The sequence below is a fragment of the Gossypium arboreum genome, chromosome 12 (assembly GCF_025698485.1).
Source record: "Gossypium arboreum isolate Shixiya-1 chromosome 12, ASM2569848v2, whole genome shotgun sequence".
NCBI classification, from domain to species: Eukaryota; Viridiplantae; Streptophyta; class Magnoliopsida; order Malvales; family Malvaceae; genus Gossypium; species Gossypium arboreum.
The window spans coordinates 77,116,147-77,123,011 of record NC_069081.1 but is presented as its reverse complement, the minus strand read 5'-3'; the positions used below and the strand labels follow the sequence as shown (position 1 = coordinate 77,123,011).

Below are 6,865 nucleotides of genomic sequence, written 5' to 3'. Positions count from 1 at the left end.
GTAGGATTTCGGCTATTGTTGAATGGAAACCACTGAGAAATGTGTTAGAGGTTACAAGCTTTCTAGGCTTAGCCGGTTATTACAAACGATTTGTTAAAGGATTTTCCATGATTGCTACTCCGATGATGAGGTTATTACAGAAGATGTCAAGTTTGAATAGACAAAAAATGCCAACAGAGTTTTGAGAAACTAAAGGCATTGTTGACTGAGGCTCTAGTTTTAGTACAGCCTGAACCGGGAAAAGAATTTGTGGTTTAGAGTAATGCTTCCTTGAATAGATTGGGTTGTGCACTTATGGTAGAAGACAAGGTAATAGTTTATACCTCGAGACAGCTGAAACCGCATGAGAAGAATTATCTGACAGATGATTTGGAGCTACCCACCATTACGATTCTGTTGAAGATTTGGAGACACCATTTGTATGACGAGAAATGTTGTGTGTAACATCCTGAAATAGGGCTTAGTCGGAATAGTGGTTTCGGGACCACAAATTTGACATCAAAATATTTATGTTATGGTTATTATGAGGTCTATAATATGAATATATACATGTGTTAAAGTTTCATAAAGAAATTATAAGTATAAGATGTCCAATTGGAAATTAGGGACTAAATTGAATAAATTGCAAAACTTGGATTCTAGAAGTAATTTGTATGAAATTGCCTTAGATTATGAATTAGAAGGTCTTGGAGAGCAATTTTCCCAAATTTTAAGTTTTTGGACAAAAATGGGCTTCCATGGATGAAATTTTAAAGAAAGGGCATAAGGGCATTTTGGTCATTTGTCATTTTAATGAATTAAAATGGGAAAAATGAACCAAAAATAAGCCATTTTCTCCTTCGTCCAGCCAAAAATTTGAGGGTTCTCCATAACTAGGGTTTCAAGCTTTCCAAGCTCAATAGTAAGTACTCCCAAGCCCCGTTATTCATGCTATTTGTATTTTTTAAAATTCCGGTAGCTTGCTCTCTCCATTTCTACCCATATTTCATGCTAGGGTTCATGTTTAAAAATTTAACCATGCATGAGTTGCTTGTATTTTGATGGATTATGGAGGAATATGGAAGATGAATGTGTATTAAACATCTTTTCCTGGTTGATTTTCATGAAAAACCCTTATAGGGACTATTTTGTAAAAGATGTAAATGTGTGGTAGAAATGAGAAAATAATGGGTAATGTGGGCTATCATAAGAAGGAAAAGTGTTCGGTTAGACTTGGGTAAGATAGAAAGTGCATGTGTTTCATTATACGAGCCTAGGGACTATATCGTAAAAATGTGAAAAGTTAAGGGCAAAACGGTCATTTGGACCGGGGGTAGATATTAAACTTGAAATGTATAATGTGGGGGTATTAATGAGTTAATTTTGCTATTATAGACCCCGAGGAACAAATTCGGAGGTCGATCGTGGTACACGCAAGGTTTCGGAATAACCGAAACACAATCCCGAAAAGAATACCAGGTAAGTTCGGATAACTTAAAGTAAACCCCTAATATGCGTAATTGAATGATTTATGAATGCATGATGATTGCATTTATTATTAGCATGAAATATCATGGAAATGCATATTTGATGGTAACATGAGAAAAATGTCTCAGATGAGGTTAAGGGAATTCAATGGTTAAACCCTCATTGATATGTGTAAAGAGATCATGCATGTGTTGCAGTAAGGATTTAGCCCGAACGGGTAATCCGTGATCTCGAGTATGGAAAGGATCTAGCCTGGACGGGTGTTCCTTGAATGATTGAGCCTCCCGAAGAATATATGTACATTGAGAATTTAGCCCGGACGGGTAATCCTATTAGGGTCGAGTTCATTAAGGGTGTTTTTCGCTATAAGGGATTTAGCCTGGACTGGTAATCCCGACATCACCTTATGAGTTTATGATATTGGGGATTTAGCCTGGACTGGTAATCCCAACATCACCTTATGAGTTTATGATATGGGGGATTTAGCCTGGACTGGTAATCCTGCCAAGAGATGTGAGGTTCGCGAGAGTGCATATATGTGAAATGATCATTCGTAAGAATTGATGGATAATGGGTATTCCATCGAGATTTCCTAGAAACTCAATGGGATTAATATGATGTATGTCAATAAGATGATGAATGATGAGCTCATCTACATAAATTACATGATGCTTTGTTATGTGACTACCTCATTGATTGAGTGCATGTGATAGGAAATCACTTCATAATTGATGATTTCATGATTTAAGTGTGGATGTATGCTAATTACTCGGTAAGTTTACTTTCTGGTTATTCGAGCTTACTAAGCATAAAAATGCTTAGCCCCTCTCTTTTCTCCGTTTTACAGAGCTCGAGGACTCATAAGGATTGGAAGACGGTTGGAGAGTCAACACACTATCAACTAAACAAGCTTTGGTATAAAGACTCTGTTTATTTTGTTCAATGGCATGTACAGTATTTTTGAGTATTTTGTTATATGTGTCATTTGATTTGTCAAGTAAAGGCATGTAAAAAATATGTTTATCTCTTTGTATATGGCCATGAAAATTGGCATATTTGAAAGTAGGCTATGACCTGCCTTTATATGCATGTTTATGTTCTTATATGATGGGTTGCTACAATTGACAATGAGTTCAAAATGAGCCAATTTTTGAATGTGCTACAATAACATAAGAACAAATAAATACTAGATGGGAAATAACCTTTTTGTATGAAACCAATGATATGAGGTTTCCATACAACTAACTTCATCAAGATCATTTACGAGTGTATAATCATGTTTTACTTTGAATTTGGTATCTATTAAGAAGAAGAAGTAGCAAGGGATGACTAAAGGCTTAGAAAATAGCCTATTAAGGTCCACATGGTTAAACACATGGGCGTGTGTCTAGGCCGTGCGTGACACACAGTCCATCCCCATGGGCGTGTGGTATGGCCGTGTGTCTCCTGCACCTAAAACTTTAAGTCAAATTATCACACGGGCGTGTGTCTTAGCCGTGTTAATTTAACAGAATGCTCAAGTTTTGGACACGGGGTGAGCCCACGGGCGTGTGTCTTGGCCGTGCCTAAAAGTCAGTGTTGCCCACGGGTTAGAGGCATGGGCGTGCCCTAGGCCACACGAGCGTGTGAGTCCACACGGACCACTTACATGAGCATGTGTCCCTTTATGTTAAGGAAAATTTTCTAAGGAGCCCAAGGTTAATCGAACGTACCTGTATTTGTCCCGCATTGCCTTCCGATATGTTGTAGGTCTCGAAGGCCTATACAAGGGACGAGATGTTCATGATTGAAAAGTTTTAAATTCAAATGAAATTTTGTGACCCAAGTTAGTATATTGAAAGTGTAAAGTTTCGATAATGCCTCGAGCCCTGTCTCAGTGTTGGATACAGGTTAGGGTGTTACATTTAGTGGTATCAAAGCTACGGTTTAGCCGGTTCTAGGACTACCGTAGAGGATGTTAAAGTTTGCTATACATGCCATTATTTGAATGTTGATAGTGTGACGTCTCCTAATTGCTTAAACTGTTTTGAGTATAGTAAATGTCTTCCAATCAAGCACAAGATGAGTCCGAGGGAGCCGAGAGCCATGCTCCAGCTTCCATACAACGAGCCGTATCTAGTAGTAGAAGAAAGCTGATGTCAGAAGGCCGAGAAGAGGCCCGAGCTGCATTTTTTTATATGATGGATGAATGGTTTGGGGATTATCTAAGAAATCGCCCCAATATACCAAGACCTCCCCCGCCCCCTAACCAACCTGATGAGGATGTGCCACGAGGTATGGCACAGGTGAGAATCGGTAAAGCTCTAGTAGATAAGCTTAGAAAGTATGGGGTTGAGGAATTCAGAGCAAAAATTGATGATGACGCTGAAAGAGCTGAGTTCTGGCTCGAGAACACTACGTGGGTGCTAGATGATTTGTCATGCACACCCAAAGAATGTTTGAAGTCTATTGTGTCCCTTTTGAAGGACACTGCATACAATTGGTGGAAGACCGTATCTTCAGTAGTGCCGAAGGAAAATATTACTTGGGATTTCTTCCAAGCAAAGTTTAGGAAGAAATACATTAGCCAACAGTTTTTGAACTCGAAGCGAAAGGAGTTCTTAGAACTAAAACAAGGGAACAAGACTGTAGCGAAATACGAGAGAGAGTTCGTACGATTAAGTCAGTACGCAACTGAATGGGTCCAAACTGAATCAGAAATGTGTAAACGCTTATAAGGAAGGCCTGAATGAGGACATCAAATTGTTGATTAAGATCTTAGAAATACGGGAGTTTGCAATATTGGCCGATCAAGCCAAGAAGGCCGAGGAACTTAATAATGAAAGAAAACAAGCTAAGAGATAGGCTCGAGTTGCGAGCAAGAGGTCTAGTGGTAAAATACTCTCGTTCTCCACGAAGAAGGCCAGGAGCCTGCATGAACGCATCAATTCGTCAGTGGGATATTCGGGTAGATCGAGAAGCTCTAAACGACGAGGTCAAAACTCTTCCTCACCGATGGTGACTAGTGTGGGTAGTGTACATGATCAAAAATTGAAGTGTAAGAGCTGCAACAAATTTCACTTCAAAGAGTGCCGAATGAAGAGCGGTGCGTGTTTCAGATGTGGTTTTCTTGATCACTTTCTCAGAGATTGCCCGAAACGAGCTGAAAAAGATGAGGAAATAGCTCCGAAGTCAGGTGCTCCCATTCCAGGAGGAAGAGCTCCGAGATACCCTGGGAGTGCTAGTGGCAGTCGAGTCGTGACTAAAGACGCTGCAAAATCGAAAGTTCGAGCCTCGAAAAGAACGTATGCAATACGTACCCGAGAAGAAGCCGCTGCTCCTGATGTTATTACGGGCACCTTCTCTCTTTTTAATAAAAGTGTTGCTGTTTTAATTGATTCGGGGTCGACACATTCTGATAAACCGTAATTTATACATATTTTTACCCCATGTTTAAAGCATTTTATGGATGATTTTTCATTAGAATTGGTGAATTCGATGCTCCTAATGCTTTAATTTCATGTTTTATACTTAGGAGAGCATAGGAGAGCGAAAGGAACGAGAAACGAGCCAACAACGAAGAAAATGGGGCAAAGTACGAACTCAACACGACCTAGACTTCCTCACGCGGGCATCCCACACGCCCGTGACATTCTAACAGGCTCGAGCACGACCTGAATTAATCGCATATGGGTATGTCACACAATTCCAAAAGAAATTCCCCAATTCCATTCTCTGTGTGTTTTTAGTTTAGATAATTAGTTAGTTAAAACAAAAACCTCTTTATTCTTAGGCTAGATAATAAAAAGACAGTCATTACTAGTACTTTTAGTTCCTTTGGGTTCGACAATCCGGTCTTGCTAAAACTATACTACTGTTCGATAGGTACACTTTTCTAAATCACGATAATAGTTAGTTTCAAGAACGATTAATTATAAATTTTTAAAACCTATCATGAAATAAGGCGATCAAGTTTTTGGCGTCGTTGCCGGGGAACTGCAGGATATTAGGAATGCTCAATTTTTATTACTTTAGCCATTTATTTTTCTTTCAATTTAATTTTATATTATTATTATTACTTACTTATTTACTTTTTCCTTCTCTTGGCAGGTTTTTTATAGTTTATGACTAGAAGAAACACGTCAGGGCCACTACTTTTTGACGAAGAAATTGATCACACAGTTAGTAAAAACCAAAGAGAAATAAGGCGAAGCTTAAGATACACGGAGAACGAGCAAGAAGACGATACTCAACCCTCAACCGAAGAGATGGCTGAAAACCAAGGCAATCAGCTACCTCCTGCAATTGCGGTTAATCAAAATCCTGCTCCACGCACTATGTATGATTATGCTAAACCTTCTTTAATAGGAACTGAATCAAGCATAGTTAGACCTGTTGTAGCTGCAAATACTTTTGAATTAAAACCTAACACTATTCAAATGATACAACAATTTGTTCAGTTTGATGGTTTGCAGGATGAGGATCCCAACGCTCATTTAGCCAACTTCTTAGAACTATGCAATAAATTTAAAATTAATGACGTTTCTGATGATATCATACGTCTTCGGTTGTTTCGCTTTTCATTGAGGAACAAAGCTAAACAGTGGTTAAACTCGTTACCACGAGGGTCAATTACTACTTGGGAGCAAATGACCGAAAAGTTTTTACTAAAATATTTTCCGCCAGCTAAAACGGCTAAATTACGTAATGATATCTCTTCTTTGTGCAGATAGATTTAGAAACACTCTACGATGCATGGGAGAGATACAATGACCTTTTGAGAAGATGCCCCCACCATGGGTTACCGCTTTGGCTCCAAGTACAAACATTTTCACAATGGTCTGAATCTTTCGACTCGACAAATGGTTGACGCAGCTGCTGGCGGAACCATCAACAATAAAACACCGAAAGATGCCTATGAGTTTATAGAGGAGATGTCACTGAATAACTATCAGTGGCAAGTCATGAGGACAAAGCCAAAGAAAACAGCCAGCGTTTATAACGTCGATTCGGTCACCATGCTCTCTAATCAAGTAGAACTCTTAAATAAAAAGATTGATTGTTTTCTTAATTCTTCACAAGTTCACCCAGTAATGTAGTGCGAAGCAAGTGAAAGTGGAACAAACTATTTGGAATACCAACCTTATGGCCACAACATGGATAACGAGCAATTAAACTACATGGGTAATAATCCTCGACCTCAAAACGATCCATATAGTAACACTTATAATGCAAGTTGGAGGAACCACACCAATTTCTCGTGGGACAGTCAAGGAAATCAAAGACCACAACATCTTCTAGGCTACCAACAACCACCCTACCAACAGGAAAAGAAGCCAAACCTTGAAGAGATGCTCTCAAAGTTTATATCAGTGTCAGAAACCCGTTTTCAGAACACCGAGACAACACTTAAAAATCA

General features: G+C 39.0%; 1 non-coding gene across 1 annotated transcript; it reads right to left on the bottom strand.

Moving 5' to 3' along the window:
* Positions 1-6,143: 6,143 nt before the first annotated feature.
* On the bottom strand, positions 6,144-6,249 carry LOC128285837 (small nucleolar RNA R71). Its single transcript, XR_008276385.1, has one exon. It is a non-coding gene; the product is annotated as a small nucleolar RNA R71 (small nucleolar RNA).
* Between the last annotated feature and the right edge of the window lie 616 nt (positions 6,250-6,865).